The following is an 11,316-nucleotide window of genomic DNA, read 5'->3' as shown; positions in this document are numbered from 1 at the left end:
CTGATCAGTACCATCTTAAAAATTTTACAGCAGTATTATACATAATGGTGAAAATTTAAAAATTTGATACCAAGAAACTTAAATTAGTATCACTGATACTACAACTGTTTAAAGTTCTACTAAATGGTTCAAATGTTTTAGTTATATCAAAAAAAGAGATAAAAGGAACTAAGGTTGACTAATGAACTTCATCAGTTAAAGATAGTATAAACATCCACCTAGAAAATTTAAGAATTTCATTTTGAGAATAAATAAGAGAACTGGACATTGTTGATTTAAAAAGCATATAAAAAGCCAGTACATTTTTAGCCACTAGCAACAATTATATAAAAATGTTACTTGAAAAAAATTATACCATGTAAAATATTCTTATAACTAAAGAGGTATAAGCTATGTGGATGTTTACATTAGTCAAAACTCAACAAATTGTCAATATAGATTTTCTGTTTTACTGCATGTTTATTTAACCTCAAAATTAACTGTAAACAGATATTCAGAAAATAGAAAAGTTTAAAAATATTTACATTATTTTCAATTGGGACAAAAGTATATGATATACAACCTTATATTTGACAAAGGAGCTAAACACATCCAATTTTGAGTCAAACACTAACTGTTGTCAACTTTGCAGACATCAATCAATGCAAAAAAAAAAAAAAAAAAAGGATCAGGGATTTAGCTCAGTGACATAAGCACCTGCCTGGCAAGCATGAGGTCATGAGTTCAATCCTCAGTACCAAAACCACAACAAAAAGACAAAAAAAAAAAAAAAAAAAAAAAAACAAAGCTACCCCTATCAGCTTTTTTGCTCACAAGTACCCATGATATTCTCTGGAATCGGAGCAAAGAATTCTCTACATTTCCTCTGATTCCCATGATTGTAGATCAGAACTCAATTAAAAGTTTCCAGTCAAAGACAGTTGCAGCACATAACCTAGTTCTGAGAGAATTATACATTAACTTTTATTCCATTACTCTAATAGATTCCTTATTTTTTGGCATTCCTTTATAAAACTAAAAGATTAATGGAACATTTCACCAAGGAAATGCTGATTCTTTTTTATGTTACTTTATTTTTTACTGTCAAAGTGAATAAATAAATCACTAGTCAGAGTTATAGTTACTCTGATATATTAATATGAATATTTGGTAATGCATAAAAATTGATTTTCCAGAATGCAGTCCAGTTGAACACTTAAAATTGGTTCTATAAATTTAAAAAAAATTGTACATTTTAGCTTCCACAACTTTATTTTGAATCTGCCAGAGAAAGATTGTTTCATTTTTATTTGGTATTATAATATGCATGATATTTCCACTTAATAAATATAATTAAAGTTATAATTGGAATTGTATTAATTATGAGTGTGCTGTTCTTTGTTACACTCAATTGGTACTTCTGAGGGCCTTTGGAATAAAACACATTCTGTACTACAACTTTCAATTGGTCTTTCACCCCAAAGAAGAACCCAGCTCACATCCAGATCCTCTTCAGAGAAGTGATTAGAAGAATGACTAGCATTGCTTTTTTCTTACAGTTATTCTTGAAATGTTGTTCAAGTCTTCGATCAAGTCTTTTTGCAAGTTTTTCTCTCTGAATATCTTCTGCATGAAGCCACAAACTAGCATTTTGAGGAGGGAAAAAAATATGTGACACCATCTGCAATTGCTGTTTGTCCACAGACGCTGACATGAGTGGTCTTATCCTGAGCGAATGCATTGTATCCGGGTATCTGAAAATGGGAGCAAATAGCTGTCCTTTCAAGAAAAAAATCAATTTATAATTTACATTTCCTATACTTTCTTTAGACAAATCAACTGCAGATGTCTATTCAGCCCCCAAAGATACTTTCTCAGGGAAAAGGAACTGCCTTAAGCCTCCTCTAGAAGAATCTCTCTTAGCCCAAAAGAGAGAAATGGAACTGGATGACTGAAGGGTAGAGTTGGTATAAAGAGGTGGGAAATGAGTTCATAGAAACCCAAAGACTCACTGACAATGGATAAACTTTCCCATAGTAGGAGCTGGTCTCAAGAATCGCCACTTAGACTAGTGGAGTATTCCTGAATACCGCATGAATTCTCTTAATAGAGGAGTTAGTGTACCCCAACAGTGTTCTCTGAAGCTTTCTTTCCTCATCACTACTCTCTGCTTGCCTTTCAACCCAAGGCCTCTTTTCTTTTATGTTTGCCTTTCACTGCTTGTTTATTGGAACTTTAATACCATAGAATGTATTGGCCATTGTCTCTTTTGTCATGTGCTGTTATTTATTTTTCTATTGGATTTTGTATCTTTTGTCTCATGAATTTGTAGAAAATTTGTGGATTGTTTATAATATTTGGAATAAGAGCCTCTTAACTGTAGTTTGTTTTGTGAATATTTTCTTCTAGTCTGGCTTCTCTTTTCATTTTTAAAGGTATACTTGGTTGAACAGATGTTATTCATTTCAGCATCATTAAATGTGTGACTCATACTTTTATGCTCAGAATCTTTCTTTCTTTCAGCAGGATTTCAGGCACCTTTATTTTGGCTAGGGGTCTACCTCTGAAGTCTAATATTTAAAGATGCCAACTCCTCCTAGGTCCACACTATTCTTCTATCCAAGAACAGTCCTTTCTATTCTGATGGCCATTCATGAGGCTCAAAAGCAACCTGCACACAGGCTTCTTCTGGCCTGACTGGGGACGAGGGGGACAATGCTGGGTGAGCTTACAGTCTCATCAATTGACCCAACATGAGACTTTGCAGCTAGAGCACAACTGTGGCAACTTTGTTTTATTACAGAAAAATCTGACTCCTCTCTGTTCGTTATATAATTTTTAAATAAGAAAAATATTTAATATTGCTTTCAATATAAACAAGTCTGGTGATACAGGAAACTTAAAAGAATCATACAGTTTGAATTAAGGATTTCCCTTCAGGAAGGAGCACAGCAGTCCTCAGCCATTTCAGTCCTTTATGTTGTTTCATATGAAATCGTTTTGCATTGACAGCCATGTGTGTCCCCTTCCAGGTCATGGGCTTGGGCCTCATCTCATCACTCCCTGAGCTCCATTTCTGAGTGGCTTCTGCCACTGGGATAAAATTAGAACAGTAAGAATATTTTTTAAAATTTTATTTTGAAAGTGGTAAAATACAACAGAACAAGACAGAATAAAGCCAACTAAGATCGTACAGTGAAATTGGTACACAACTTCACAGCAGGTTACCCAGATAACAATAATAGGTATCACAGTATATCTCGTTATTTTCACAATAGTCGTACTTTCAATCACGTACATTAAAATAAGATGAAATACAGAACATTATAGAACTTATCGAAACAGAATATTGAATAGAGCAGTACCATTAATCAGAATAGAACAAAACAGTAATAAAAATATTTGCTTTCAAAGAGATGGTAGAAGGAAGTCCCCTTTATTTGTTATGGTCAGCCTCCCAGGAGACCCTCAGATTTCTGGTTCCCATTTGCTAATGTGGGGTGGGGGGAGAAAGGGAATAGGGGAAGTGAGATATTTGACTCTAGGCCGTGCATCAGTAGGTTCACTATTGCTTAGCAGGGAGGCAGTCTAGTTGTTTGGTTTCACAGTATCCTAAGTTCCAACATGGCACAGATCTCAGGAGCTGCTGCTGGTTCTCCCCCTGGAAGGACCGCAGTCAAGAATATTTTTTGAAAACTTGAGCCTCCTGTCAGTCATTGGTCATATTCTAGCCACATGACTGGCACAGAGTCTATAGTTTTCTTTTTCTTCTCTTTTTTCCTAAGCAGCAACTCAAAGAAAGGTTAGAGTAATTGTTTCAAAATCCTGCCAGATTTTTTACGGTAACCCTTGTAGATGAATGATGTAAGGTCCTACTGAAGTGTTAGAGTCACATGCAAAACTCTTAGCTAGTGGACCTGTTTTACATCAGGCTATTCGGTTATTTTTGGCATTTAAAGAAATGCTAACAATTAGCTGCAGTAGTCACTTTTCACTGAAATTAGCATTTGACCCTACTCAATTAAGCCATCAGTCATGGTTCAACTCTGAGTTTTGGCAAGAGAGTATTAATAGATATTGCTGAATAAACAATTTTTAAATGGTTTAGCCATTTAAATATTTAGCAGTAGTATTCCCAACACACTAGTGTTGATTCAACAGTCACTTTGTGTTGAAAAGGAAAGAACTCAGAACTATAAATACCTTTCTTCACCAGGTCTAACAATAATGGAAGGATTTAACATTTATCTAATAAAAAATTATACAGCAACTTTTATGAAACAGTGACTACTACAAAAGGAATTGCAGAATAAATGACTTTACAAAGACCGGGGATGCAGCTCAGCGGTGCAGCGCTTGTCTTTATCAGCAAGCATGAGGCCCTGAGTTCAATTTCTGGTACCAAAAGACAAAATAGGAAAAAAAAATGACTTCACAAAAATATATTAAAAACTTTTGACAATTTTATATAGGAACTGCCAAAGTGTGACAGCTTAATAATTAAGAAGAAAACTGACCAAGTTTCAAGATGTAAAGATGCCACTTTTGAGAAAGGGGAGAGGGAGGAAATCCTGTATAAACTAATTAGGATATGGTACAAATGCATACTATAATATAAAACTTGTTTACACAGAAAACACTAATCCCCTCAAGGTCTGGAGTTCATGTACTGTAATCCCTAGAAAAAGTAATGGGAATTCTCATTGAAAGAGTTTTGGCCCAGGCCGGACACGGTAGCCGGACACCACCGCTGGTCCCCCACAGTTCTATCACTCATGAGTACATTCCAGTCTACCGCTTTCAGTGTGACCCCTGACAAGGAAAAAGACAGAGACATATCTACAATTGTGGGGAGCAAAGGCATCCTAAGTCCAACCCAGAACAAAAGCTAGGCTAAAGGTGAATTAAAATGGAGGCAAATTGTCTTCTTTGGGGTGGGAGGTGTTGTCTCAGTGGTCTTCCACAGTAGTTAGTTGCAAAAAACCATTTGTCTTCTCTTGGCCCGGAAAAATAATGTGTCAGACTTCAGTGTAATTTATCAGCAAACTTCAACTCTTAGTTTCAAACAGTTTAATAGGAGAGTTACAATAATTAATACATTGCATGTTGTTGTCTTAATAGTATTTCTTCAGAGTACAAGATACAGGCATGATATGTTATCCAAACAATATTAGCACAAACTTTTCTTTTCAGTGAACTAAGAGAAACCAGCTGTATAACTCTCCTAACTATCTTGTATATAAATATATTCTTTCTGTTTCTCTTTCTTTGTTACATGCAGCTGAGTTAGAAATATTATAGGCAGTCAGACAGGGCTAGGTCCTCTCAGGAGCCAGTGTAGAAGTCCAGATACCTTGCAACTGTGGGGGAGCCAGACACCTCCTGCCGTGGGCCAGGCCTCAAGACAAAAGATCAAGCAAATGCACCCACATCCTAAGGACTGACATTCTAAATAGGTCTCTATCACCCTCAGAAAACCGTGAGTCACCATCTCAACCTCCTCTAGGAAGTCACTGTTCTTTAAGCATGCCTACTTGCTACATAATTGGCTTCCCCATTTGTCACCAATTTAATCAATGAAAGGATTTTACTCTAGATAGGATACTACAGCAGTAGGAGGCGAGACCAAGGGGCTTTACCTTGAGGTCATCTTCCCGCCCCTAGGCAAGTTACCTGTGGTGTGAAATGAGTTCCAAGCGGCTGCTGGCACATCAGCAATGCCCCTTAGGCACCACTCCAGACCAGAGCTATATTAATGCCCCCACACCACGTGTCCAGCAGAGAAAGCCAGGCCCCTGCAATCATGGAGTTTCTCTCCACATCCTTAAAATAAAAGCCTCTTTTACTTTACGTTTTTCTATCTCCCTAGTCACGCAGAAAAACCTATCAATCAGTTTTACCTGAGCAATTAATCTTATTGGTTAGCCATAGTTCTGTCTCACATTATGCCCATCTTGCAAATGCCCCTATTTTCCCCACCTTAGACTCGTCACACTTTGTGGTTTTGCTCTATAAAATTTCCTAAAAAGATAGTCTTTGGCAACCTACTCAGGATCCCTTCTGTCTCTCCCCCAGACAGAAGCTTTATTTCTCTCAATAAATATATTCTGCTCCTAACCTCTGTGTTCCTAAAATTCGTTCTTTGATTTTAGAGAATATGAACTCGTACTGGGACACTAGTAGGTTGAGAATTCATTCCCACATATCCCCTTTGTTCCATCACAAGTTTGTCTTTCTTTTCTTCCCAATTTACAATATCAATTGTACATTTTGGATCTTATGTACTAGTTCAGTTTCTCACACCAGTGAGACAATATGATGTTTTTACACATATGGGTCTGATTTATTTGACTTCTAAGTATGGTCTTAAGTTGCATCCATTTACATATAAAAGGCTCCAGTTTATCCTTCTTTATTGCTGAGTAGTATTCCATCACACAAAATACAACATTTTTCTTATTATCCATTACTCAGTTGAGGGGCATTTGGGTTGTTTCCAAGATTTAGCTATTCGAAATTGCACTGCTATAAGCATGAGTACACTTATATTTCTGTGGTATGATGTTTTTAATTCTTCTGGGAAGATATTCAGAAGGGGAATAGCTTGGCTGAATGGGACCTCTAATCCCAGTTTTATAAGGAATCTCCATACTGATTTCCACACTGGTTGCAGCAGTCTACACTCAGACCAACAGTGGAGAAGGGTTCCTTTTTCCCCATAGCCCCACCAGCATTTGTTATTGGCTAATTTTTGATGATAGCCATACTTTCTGGGATGAGATATCAGTGTTTTAAATTGCATCTCTCAAATAATAATAATATTGAATATTTTTTCGTACATTATTTTCTATTTGTATTTCTTCGTCTGAGAAGTGTATATTCATCTCAGATAGCCATTTTTGGATTGGGTCTTTGAATCTAGGCAAGTCTGGCTTTTTTTTAATTCTTTATATGCTCTAGATAGAAGTCCTTTGTCTGCGGAACAAGTGGCTATAAGTTTTTCCCACTCTGTGGGTTGTCTTTTCACTCTTTTGTTGATTTGATTTCTTTTGTTGTTCAAAGGCTTTTTTAAAAAAATAAGGTGAGATTCTGTTTGTTGCTTCTTTGTAATGTTTCCCTCACAGTCTGGGTTTTCTTCATGAAGTCTCTGCCTACATCTATGTTTTTGAGATTTCTACCTATTTTCTCTTGCAATAAATTTAGTGTTTCTATTTTAAATTTAGATCTTTGATCCATTTTGACTTTGGTTTAGTGCATGGTGGTAGACATGAGTCTAGTTTTAGTCTTTGGCATGCAGAGAGCCAGTTTTGCCAACACCTTTTATTAAAGAGGTTATCATTCTAGAGAACATGTTTGGCTCTTTTGTCAAGGAGTGAGTGTGTCAAGTGACTAAGTGTGCTTGAGGTTGCTTTCACATTGTCTATTGTATTTCAGTGATCCTCAGGCCTGGTTTTGTTGTTGTTGTTGTTGTTGTTTGTTGTGCTAATACCATGCTGATTTTATCACAGTAGCTTTGTAGTATAATTTTAGGTCTGGGATTGTGATGCCCACTGACTTGCCTTTCTTGCTCAGAATGTCTTTTGCTCTTCTAGGTTTCTTCTGATTCTAAATGAATTTTAGGAGTGTTTTCCCTAGGTCTATGAGGTACACTAATAGTATTTTGATTGGGTTTACATTAAATTTGTATAGTATTTTTGGAAGTGTGAACATTTTTACTATGTTGGTTCTTCCTAAGAGCAAAAGATATCTTTTCATTTTGTGATATCCTCTTTGATCTTCTTTTCTAGGGAACTGCAATTTTCACTATACAGATCTTTTACATCTTATTTTTTAACCTTCCAGTCCCCCCAGCCTGTGTCATGAGGTCTGTGATGTCTTTTTCTAGGTCATCAATGTGACTACTCATGTTATCAATTCTTCCTATAATCTGATCATATATAGTCTGAAATTTATCCTGCATCTGCTGCAGGAGATTTTGCACCACTGAGTGAGGTGTTGCATGGTCTTGGGCCTTCTCCCAGGTTCCTGGCTTAGTAGTAAGTCTCTGACTATCTCCTACCCTTCTGATTGCCCATACCCACACCCCCAGCTGCCACTTCTCCTAATGTCTCCAGTTAGAATTTCTTATGTCCTACCCCAAAACTCTTTCCTCATTCTAATATCATAAAAAAGTATTCTCTTGTTATATCATGTTGGACTTCTTCCATCTTTTTTCTTCTGAGGTACACTTTAACCAACCCTGGGATTAATGTCTGTCTGTACCATCAGATACAAGTGTTTTTTTTATAACATGGGCATCTTACTACCCCAATATTATCTATTGAAAAGTTCCTCTGTTCCCCCACTGATCTCCAACCCCATTTTTTCTCATCAATCGGGTGCCCATGTATGATTAAATTTGTTTTGCTACCTTCCTATTGCTGCCCCTTGTGTCTATTAGCTTGTGCAGCTGTCTTCCTATGTAGCTTCATAGTCATGATGATCAGAAATTAGACTTTCTTTCTCTTCTTCTCCTACTCCTTCTCCATCTTCTTCTTTTAGGTACCAGGAACGGAACTCACAATCTCTTGCCTGCAAGGCAGATGCTGTGCTGCTGAGCTATATCCCCCGCCCTAGGCCTTGTTCTTCTTTATACATTGCTTGGCTCTTCTTGATGCTTGTAATTTTTATTTAAATTTTATTAGAATCAGTTTGTCAAGTTTCACAACCTACCCCCTTCATGAAGCTAGGCATGGTAACATATACTTGAAGTCCTAGCACTCTAAGAGGCTGAAGGCAGAGCCAGCCTGGACAACTTTGTGATTTAGCAAGACCTGGTCTCAAAATTAATTTTAATTTTTTATTTATTTTGAAACAGAGTTTTGCAGTGTATCCCGGGCTGGTCTTGAACTCATGGCAATCCTCCAGGGTCAGTCTTTTGAGGGTGGGGTTACAGTTGAGCTTAGAAAAAGTCAAAGTGGCTTATTGACTATTTACATCTATCTACAAAAAAATTGTTCTTTTCAATTTTGAAAGTCACAGTTCTTTAAGCATGCCTACTTGCTACATAATTGGCTTCCCCATTTGTCACCAATATAGTATTTCTTACCAATATTTATGCCTTATTTTATTTATCTTAATAGTACTTTACTGTTTTCTGCATGGAGATCTTGCATATCTTCTTGTAGAATAATTTTTAGATTTTTTTCAAGCTGTAAACAATAATTTTTATTTGATTTTTTTCTTATCAGTACAGAAAAATTAAAATAAAATTTTAAATGACTAGTAACATTTCTAAATTCACTTGTTAATCCTTTTACCATAGTTAAGGTTCTTTTCAGTTTTCCATATGCATAATTACAGCATCCATTATGTATATAATTATGTTTTGTTCCATCATTTCCAATATTTATACCATTTGTTTTTTCTGATGATACTGCCCTAGCTATGACCTTTAGTGCCCATCAGTGTTATGTATTGAAAAGTATGATAATGAAAGACATAGATTATATGTTATAGATCTCAAAAAAGTCTTTCATCATTTCACAATTAAGTATGATATTCATCAAAGTTTCTTTTGCTGAACAAATATTATTATTAGATTGAGAAAGCTCCTTTGTACTCCAAGTTTTCTAGAAGGATTTGTCTTTTTAAATAAAAAAGATCATAACTAAATTGTGAATTTTATGAATGTTTTTCCTGCAACTGTTGAGAGGATATATAATCTTCTCTTTCATTCTTTTAATGTAAAGCATCACTTTGAATTGTTTTCACAAAGACCAAATTCAAATTGCAGTCCTCAAACAAGACCAATGTGATCATGTAATATGATTTTTTACATGTTACTAGACTCTACTTGCAGCATTAGAATATAAATTTCACTACTGCAAATGCTTTTTCTTTTTTAAAAAATTTTGGACTGCTTTTTCTTTTAAACTAATATATTCCAAGGAATATTTGTTGAACAAATCCTTAAGAATTATGACAGCTTATGGTTCTGGCAAAAAAAAAAAAAAATAGACCTGAGGATCAATGGAACAGATTAGAAGATATAGAAACAACTCTAGACACACTAAGCCACCTTATCTTTGACAAAGGTGCCAAAGACATTCACTGGAAGAAAGACAGCTTCTTTATTCTTTTTATTTAAAGAAAAAGAAAACAAAACAGAAAACAGATAGAAATAATGCATAATTTCAAAAAAATAAACTAAGCAATCACTAGTTGATAATTACATATTGTCTTTTTACAACTAATTGTTCAAGTCACAAAAGTGAAGCATACAAAGTGGACATTCAAACAGCAAGAATGCAAACAGTTTTGTTCAACTATCCAACAAAAACTTAGTAATATGGTTATCAGTCCTATACATTTAAACATACATGCAGTTAAATCCTTTAGCGCACTTAAGACAGCCTCTTTAATAAATGGTGCAGGAAAAACTGGCTGTGTATACGGTGAAGACTAAAATTTTATACATATATTTCACTATGAGTTAAATTAAAGACAGAATGGATCAAAGATCTAAAAATTTTAAAGCAGAAACACTGAATTTTCTGGAAGATAGAATAGGTAGAACTCTTGACTTGGTGTAAAGCTTTTATGAATAAAACCCCAATCCCACAGGAAACATCACAAAGAATCAGCAACATGGATCGCATCTTATTAAAAAGATTTTTTACAAGAGAAACCACCAACAGAGTGAAGAGACAACCCATGATGTGGGGGAAAAAATGTTTGCCAGTTGTTCCTTGGACAAAGGATTACTATTGAGAACATAAAAAGAACTTAAAAAAAAAAAAACCCAAAAAACTCAGACCTCCCAAATTTTAAAGACTCAAACCAAAAATGAGCATCTGAGATGAATGTACACTTCTCAGATGAAGAAGTACAAACTGCTAATAAATATATTTAAAAAGTTCAACATTTCTGGTCATACAGGAGATGCAAATTAATATAACACTGAAATTCTATCTCACCCCAGAAAGCCTGGGTATCATGAAGAAATCACCATAACAAATGCTGGAGAGTCAGGGCTGCGGGGAGGAACCTTTCTCCGCTGCTGATGGGAATGCAGACTGGTGCAACCACTGTGGAAATCAGTGTGGAGATTCCTCAAAAAACTAAAGCTAGAGGTTCCATTTGACCCAGTTAGTCCCCTTCTTTATATCTGCCCCCACAAAAAAAGTGCAAGGACCATGCAGTAGCAATAAATGTACTCACATGTTTTTAGCAGTATACTTGTAATAGCTAACTCTTGGAAACAGCCCCAATGCCCATCAACTGGTGAATGGATAAAGATGTGAGTTTTTTATACAATGGAGTATTATAATGCCATAAAAAGAATAAACTCAGGAC

Source organism: Cavia porcellus, unplaced genomic scaffold, assembly GCF_034190915.1.
Source record: "Cavia porcellus strain 051 isolate PalLab524CR breed Dunkin Hartley unplaced genomic scaffold, mCavPor4.1 scaffold_8, whole genome shotgun sequence".
Lineage (NCBI taxonomy): Eukaryota > Metazoa > Chordata > Mammalia > Rodentia > Caviidae > Cavia > Cavia porcellus.
This window is presented reverse-complemented; position numbering follows the sequence as displayed.